Source organism: Arachis hypogaea, chromosome 17, assembly GCF_003086295.3.
Source record: "Arachis hypogaea cultivar Tifrunner chromosome 17, arahy.Tifrunner.gnm2.J5K5, whole genome shotgun sequence".
Lineage (NCBI taxonomy): Eukaryota > Viridiplantae > Streptophyta > Magnoliopsida > Fabales > Fabaceae > Arachis > Arachis hypogaea.
The window spans coordinates 57,465,098-57,473,307 of NC_092052.1; the positions used below are offsets into that span (position 1 = coordinate 57,465,098).

At 35.4% G+C, this 8,210-nt stretch overlaps 1 non-coding gene across 1 annotated transcript; it reads right to left on the reverse strand.

Moving 5' to 3' along the window:
* Positions 1 to 7,440: 7,440 nt before the first annotated feature.
* Positions 7,441 to 7,544, reverse strand: LOC112768078 (small nucleolar RNA R71). Its single transcript, XR_003185516.1, has one exon. It is a non-coding gene; the product is annotated as a small nucleolar RNA R71 (small nucleolar RNA).
* Between the last annotated feature and the right edge of the window lie 666 nt (positions 7,545 to 8,210).

Genomic DNA, 8,210 nt, shown 5'->3' on the forward strand with positions numbered 1-8,210 from the left:
TTTAGGTAGTTTTTAGTATGTTTTAGTTACTTTTTATTATATTTTTATTAGTTTTTATGCAAAAATCATATTTCTGAAATTTACTATGAGTTTGTGTGTTTTTCTGTAATTTTAGGTATTGTTTGGCTAAAATTGAGGGACCTGAGCAAAAATCTGATTCAGAGGCTTAGAGAGGACTGCAGATGCTGTTGGATTCTGACTCTTCTGCACTCGAAGTGGATTTTCTGGAGCTATAGAAGTCCAATTGGCGCGCTCTCAATTGCGTTGGAAAGTAGACATCTTGGGCTTTCCAGCAATATATAATAGTCTATACTTTTCCCGAGATTTGATGGCCCAAACTGGCGTCCAAACGCCAGCCAGAGACCCTTTTCTGGCGTAAAACGCCGGAACTAGCACCAAAACTGGAGTTGAATGCCCAAACTGGCACCCAAGCTGGTGTTTAACTCCAAGAAGGGACTATGCACGTAAAAGCTTCAAAGCTCAGCCCAAACACTCACCAAGTGGACCCCAGAAGTGGATTTCTGCACTATCTGCACTTAGTTACTCATTTTCTGAAAACCTAAGTAACTAGTTTAGTATAAAAACTACTTTTAGAGATTCATTTGAGCACTTATGACATTTTTTATATCTCATATTGTATCTTCTACAACATGAGTCTCTAAACCCCATAGGTAGGGGTGAAGAGCTCTGCTGTGTCTCAATAGATTAATGCAATTACTATTGTTTTCTTTTCAATTACGCTTGATTCTGTTCTAAGATACTCACTCGTACTTCAGTATAAAGAATATGATGATCTGTGACACTCATCATCATTCTCAACTTTATGAACGCGTGCTTTATAACCACTCCCATTCTATCTGAGCTCAACATAGTCATTGGGCGACAGCTTGAGCGTGTATCTCTTGGGTCTCTGATCCACGGATTTGACATGCCTCTCCTGACAACAGAGCATTCAAAATTCGTTAGATTAGAACCTTCGTGGTAGAGGCTAGAACCAATTGGCAGCATTCCTGAGATCCGAAAAGTCTAAACCTTGTTTGTGGTATTCCGAGTAGGATCTGAGACGGGATGACCGTGACGAGCTTCAAACTCATGAATGTTGGGCACAGTGACAGTGTGCAAAAGGATAGAGAGATCCTATTCTGACACAAGTGAGAACCGACAAATGATTAGCCATGCGGTAGCTGTGCCTGGTATTTTTCATCTGAGACGAGAGATCCGACAGTTGATTAGCCGTACAGAAACCGTACCTGGACCATTTTCACTGAGAGGACGGATGGTAGCCATTGACAACGGTGATCCACCAACATACAACTTTCCATGGAAGGAAGCCATACATGTTTAGAGAAGAAGACAGTAGGAAAGTAGAGATTCAGACGACAGAGCATCTCCGGAACCTCAACCTGTTCCTCATTACTGAATCACAAGTATCATTCATTTCATGTTATTTACTTTTCATAAACAAAATCATTTTTGTCACTAATCTCCTGACTAAGATTTACAAGATAACCATAACTTGCTTCAAGCCGGCAATCTCCGTGGGATCGACCCTTACTCACGTAAGGTATTACTTGGGTGATCCAGTGCACTTGCTGGTTAGTTGTGCAGAGTTGCAAAGGTGTGATTGCAATTCTGTGAACCATTGATCAACCAACCAATCCCTGTGGGATTCGACCTCACTCTACAGTGAGTTTTTACTTGACGACAATTCGGTGCACTTGCCGGTAGAAAATTGTTGAGAGGCAGTTTTCATGACATCAGTAATAACCCATGTGATCTCTCTCCATTATTTTTTCTTAGCACAAAGCACCAAACAGAATTAAACGTACCATGTGGTAAACAGGAAAGCAAAGAAGAAAGAACATAAAGGAAAATAAAATAAAATATAAAAGAAAACAAAAATAAAAGAAAAATAAAATAAAGAAAATAAACTGAATAATTAAGAAAATAAAATAACTAATAAGCAAAAAGGAGTATAAAATTTAAACTCAATAAATAAAATAACTAGGAAGAATAAAACAACTAAGGGGACACCAAACTTAATTTCAGAAATTAAAAGAAAAAAAGAAAAAAACTTAAATAAAATAAATCAAAATATATTTTTTTTAAATTTAAAGAAATAAGTTAAATGCAATCAAAGTAAAAACACCTAATCTAAGAAATCAAACAACCAGTAGTTGTTAATCACAGTCAATCCTCGCCTTCGACAAACTCGGGTTGAAAGAAAAGGATATAAAGGCATATCTAGACAGCCTCTTTGGGCTGGGAGATACATGGTGCGGAATTTATAACCCACAAACTAACCGGCAAGTGCACCGGGTCGTACCAAGTAGTACCTCAAGTGAATGAGGGTCGATCCCACGAGGATTGATGGACTAAGCAACAATGGTTAAGTGATTTACTTAGTTAGACAAACAGAAAAGAGTGTTGAGAATTCAAATGCATCAAACAGTAATTCAGAGAATCAGAAAGCAAGCAGTAAATTGGTGTAAATAATAAGGAGAAAACAGTTAAGGCTTCAGAGATATCTATCTTCTGGATTGACTTTTCTTACTAACTATTTTAATCATGCAAGATTCAATTCATGGCAAACTATATGTGACTAAACCCTAATTCCTTAGACCTTTTTAGTCTCCTCTAACCTTCATCAACCGCCAATTCCTTGGTCACTGAATTCTAATTAGAGGGTGAAGTTCAATTCTAGTTTATATGCCACAGAAACCCTAATTACCCAAATATAAGAGGATTATATGTCACGTATCCCGTTAAGTTCAGATAATTAGAAATTTAGGAGAAATTGTTTTCAAGCTGTTGTTCAAGTAAAGAGCTTTTCTAAGTTATACAAGAACTCAATTAGAACAAGGGTCATACTTCCGTTCCACCCAGATCCATAAGATAAAGAACGAAAACAATTCTTGAAATAAAAATCAGTACATGAATTAAAATAGAAAAATAATAGTATCAATCCATACAATAGGCAAAGCTCCTAACCTTAACAGTGGAGGTTTAGCTGCTCATGGTTCAGAGAGAAAATTAGGATTCTGTAAAACTATAAAGTGCGGAATGAGGTATGAGAGAAGAGATTTTCCAAAGGGCTTATTCTTTTACCTTTTATATCTAATCCTATTTAATGTAAAATATATTTTTTAGAACTAAATAATATATTTTCCTATTTGTAATTAAAATAAAGTTTAATCAAAATAATTAAGGAATCACATGCTGGCTCGTTAGCAAGAAGGGGACCACTGCAGACTCCAAAGCTGGTGCCAAACTTAGAGTTTCTCAAGTTTGGTGCCTGATGAGCGGATAATTTATACCCTTTTTGGCATTGTTTTTACATAGTTTTTAGTATGTTTTAGTCACTTTTTATTATATTTTTATTAGTTTTTATTCAAAAATCATATTTTTGGACTTTACTATGAGTTTGTGTGTTTTTCTATGATTTTAGGTATTTTCTGGCTGAAATTGAGGGACCTGAGAAAAAAATCTGATCTAGAAGATGAAAAAGGACTGCAGATGCTGTTGGATTCTGACCCTCCTGTACTTGGAGTCGATTTTATGGAGCTACAGAAGCCCAATTGGCGTGCTCTCAATTGTGTTGGATAGTAGACATCCTGGGCTTTCCAGAAATATATAATAGTCTATACTTTTTTTGAGATTTGATGGCCCAAACTGGCGTTCAAAGTCAGCCTAAAACATCTTGGTGTGAAACGCCCAAACTGGCACCAGAATTGGAGTTAAACGCCCAAACTGGCACCCAAGCTGGCGTTTAACTTCCGAAACAGCCTATACACGAAAAAGCTTCAATGCTCAGCCCAAGCACACACCAAGTGGGTCCCGGAAGTGGAGTTCTGCACTATCTGCACTTAGTTACTCATTTTCTGTAACCCTAGGCTTCTAGTTTAGTATAAAAACTACTTTTAGAGATTTCTTTTATATCTTTGGAATATCTTTTGATCACTTTGATCTTAGAGACCATTGTTCACATTTTGGGGACTGGCCTCACGGCCATGCCTAGACCTCTTTTCACTTATGTATTTTCAACGGTGGAGTTTCTACACCCCATAGATTAAGGTGTGGAGCTCTGCTGTTCTTCATGAATTAATGCAATTACTACTATTTTCTATTCAATTCATGCCTACTTCTTCTCTAAGATATACTCTCGTACTTAATTCAGTTAAGTCAGAATGAAGGGGTGACCCATGACAATCACCCAATCTTCGTTACTCGCTTAGGCAAGATCGCGTGCCTGACAACCACAAAATGGTCTACATGATGTTCAACGTAGTCATTGGACGACAGCTGGAGTATACTCTCTTGGATATCTAATACACGGACCGAGTCTGTGAGATTAGTATCTTCGTAGTATAGGCTAGAATTATTGGCAGCCATTCCTGGGATCCGGAAAGTCTAAACCTTGTCTGTGGTATTCCGAGTAAGATCCAAGAAGGAATGACTGTGAGGAGCTTCAAATCTGCAAATGTTGGGGGCAAGTGATAGTGTGCAAAAGGATCAATGGATTCTATTCCGACGCTAGCAGGAACCGACAGATGATTAGCCATGCGGTAGCTGTACCTGGTATTTTTCATCCGAGACGAGAAATCTGACAGTTGATTAGCCGTGCAGAAACCGTAGAGGACCATTTTCACTGAGAGGATCTTACAGCTTGCCATGGAAGGAGGTAACGCATGGTTGGAAGAAGGCAATAGGAAAGCAGAGGTTCAGAAGCAACAAAGCATCTCCAGACGCTTATCTGAAATTTCCACCAATGAATTACATAAGTAACTTTATCTTATTTTATGTTTTATTTATATTTTAATTATCAAAACCTCATAATCAATTGAATCCGCCTGACTGAGATTTACAAGGATGACCATAGCTTGCTTCAAGTCGACAATCTCCGTGGGATCGACCCTTACTCACGTAAGGTTTATTACTTGGACGACCTAGTGCACTGTTGGTTAGTTACGCGGAGTTGTGAAGAAGTGTTAAGATCACGATTCCGTGTACCAAGTTTTTGGCGCTGTTGCCGGGGATTGTTCAAGTTTGGACAACTGACGGTTCATCTTGTTGCTTAGATTAGGTAATTTTATTTTATGTTTAATCTTTTTATTTTTAATTTCGAAAAAAAAATTCAAAAAAAATTTAATTTTGTTCTTCAGAATTTTTAAGAATGAATTCTAGAGTTTCAGATGATATGTGAAGCCTGGCTGGCTGCTAAGCCATGTCTAATTTTTTGGACTGAGGCTTCCACTTATCATGGCAAGAGCCTTTGGATTCCCATCTATTTGGCTGTTGTATGTCTGAATTTGTATTCTGAAGCTTGGCTGGCCATTTGGCCATGTCTAAATTTTTGGACCGAAGCTTTCACATAAAGCTTGGCTGGCTATTTAGCCATGTCTAAATTTTTGGACCGAAACTTTAGAATAACATTGCATGATTCCTGGAATTCTTATTAAAAAATTTGAAGTTCTTTTATTTTCTTTTTCCACAATATTTTCGAAAAATACAAAAAAAATTAATAAAATCATAAAAACCAAAAATATTTTGTGTTTCTTGTTCGAGTCTTGTGTCAAATTTTAAGTTTGGTGTCAATTGCATGCTCTTTAATTTTTGAAAATTCATGCATGTGTTCTTCATTGATCTTCAAGTTGTTCTTGATGATTGTCTTTGTTTGATCTTTACATTTTCTTGTTTTACGTCTTTTCTTATTTTTCATATGCATTCTTGAATTATTAGTATCTATAGATTAAAAATTTCTAAGTTTGGTGTCTTGCATGTTCTTCTTTTCTAAAAAATTTTCAAAAACATGTTCTTGGTGTTCATCATGATCTTCAAAGTGTTCTTGGTGTTCATCTTGACATTCAAAGTGTTCTTGCATGCATTAGTTGTTTTGATCTTAAACTTTTATGTTTTGTGTCATTTTTGTGTTTTTCTCTCTCATCATTAAAATTCAAAAAATCAAAAAATATATTTCCCTTGTTTTACTCATAAAATTCGAAATTTTGAATTGATTTGGTAAAAAATTTTCAAAATTTAGTTGTTTCTTATTATTCAAGTCAAAATTTCAATTTAAAAAAAATTCTATCTTTTTCAAAAATCAAATCTTTTTTATTTTTTATTTTTTTTGAAAATTTTAAAATTGAGTTTCAAAATCTTTTCCTTATTTTTATTTCATATTTTCGAATTTATTACTAACATTTAATATTTTGATTCAAAAATTTTAAGTTGTTACTTGCCTATTAAGAAAGGATCAATCTTTAAATTCTAGAATCATATCTTTTAGTTTCTTGTTAGTCAAGTAATCAACTTTAATTTCAAAAATCAAATCTTTTTAATTTTCTTTTCGAATCTTTTTCAAAATAGATTTCAATCATATGTTTTTCAAAACTTAATTTCAAATCTTTTTCTAACTTCTTATCTTTTCAAAATTGATTTTCAAATCTTTTTCCATTAACTACTTGACCTTTTGATTGTTTTACCATTTTTTATCTTTTTCAAAATCACCTAACTACTTTTCTCTCTCCAATTTTCGAAAATAACTAACCCTTTTTTCAAAATTCTTTTTAATTAACTAATTGTTTTAAGTTTTAATCTTATTTTATTTCTTTTAACATTTTTGAATTCTAACCAATAATTAAAATAAAAACAAAAATATTTTTCTTTTCTTTTTAATTAAAAATTCGAAAACTCTCTCTCTCATCTCTTTCTATTTATTTTATTTATTTACTAACACTTCTCCTCTTCTTAAAAATTCGAACCCTCTTCCTCTCTCTGTGTTCGAATTCTTCTTCTTCTTCTTCCTTTTTCATTCTATTCTTCTATTCTTCTACTCACATAAAGGAATCTCTATACTGTGACATAGAGGATTCCTATTCTTTTTTGTTCTCTTCTTTTTCATATGAGCAGGAGCAAGGATAAGAACATTCTTGTTGAAGCTGATCCAAAACCTGAAAGGACTCTAAAAAGGAAGCTAAGAGAAGCTAAAGCACAACACCCTGGAGAGGACCTGACAGAATTTTTTGACAAAGAAGAAGAGATGGCCGAACCCAATAACAATGGTGGAGATGCAAGAAAGATGCTTGGTGACTTTACTGCACCCACTTCTGACTTCTATGGAAGAAGCATCTCAATTCCTGCAATTGGAGCAAACAATTTTGAGCTTAAGCCTCAATTAGTTTCTCTAATGCAACAGAATTAAAAATTTCATGGACTTCCATTGGAAGATACTCATCAGTTCTTAGCTGAATTCTTGCAAATCTGTGATGCTGTTAAGACCAATGGGGTTAATCCTGAGGTCTACAGACTTATGCTTTTCCCTTCCCTGTAAGAGAGAGAGCTAGGACATGGTTGGACTCACAACCTAAAGAAAGCCTGAACTCTTGGAAAAAGGTGATCAATGCTTTCTTGGTCAAATTCCTTCCACCTCAAAAATTGAGCAAATTTAGAGTGGAAGTCCAAACCTTCAGACAGAAGGAAGGTGAATCCCTCTATGAAGCTTGGGAAAGATACAAGCAATTGATCAGAAGGTGTCCTTCTGACATGCTTTCAGAATGGAGCATTCTATGTATATTCTATGATGGTCTGTCTGAATTATCCAAGATGTCATTGGATCACACTGCTGGTGGATCTCTTCATCTGAAGAAGACGCCTGCAGAAGCCCAGAAACTCATTGAAATGGTTGCAAATCACCAGTTCATGTACAATTCTGAAAGAAATCCTGTGGATAATGGGACAACTCAGAAGAAAGGAGTTCTTGAGATAGATACTCTGAATACCATATTGGCTCAGAATAAAATATTGACTCAGCAAGTCAATATGATTTCTCAGAGTCTGACTGGAATGCAAGCTGCATCCGGCAGTACTAAAGAAGCTTCCTCTGAAGAAGAAGCTTATGACCCTGAGAATCCTACAATGGAAGAGGTGAATTACATGGGAGAATCCTATGGAAACACCTATAATCATTCATGGAGAAATCACCCAAATTTCTCATGGATGGATCAGCAGAAGCCTAATCAAGGCTTCAATAAAAATAATGGTGGAAGAAATAGGTTTGGCAATAGCAAGCCTTTTCCATCATCTTCTGAGCAACAGACAGAAAATTCTAAGCAGATTTTCTCTAACTTAGCAACCATAATCTTTGATCTAAGTAAGACCATTGACAGTTTCATGACTGAAACAAGGTCCTCCATTAGAAATTTGGAGGCACA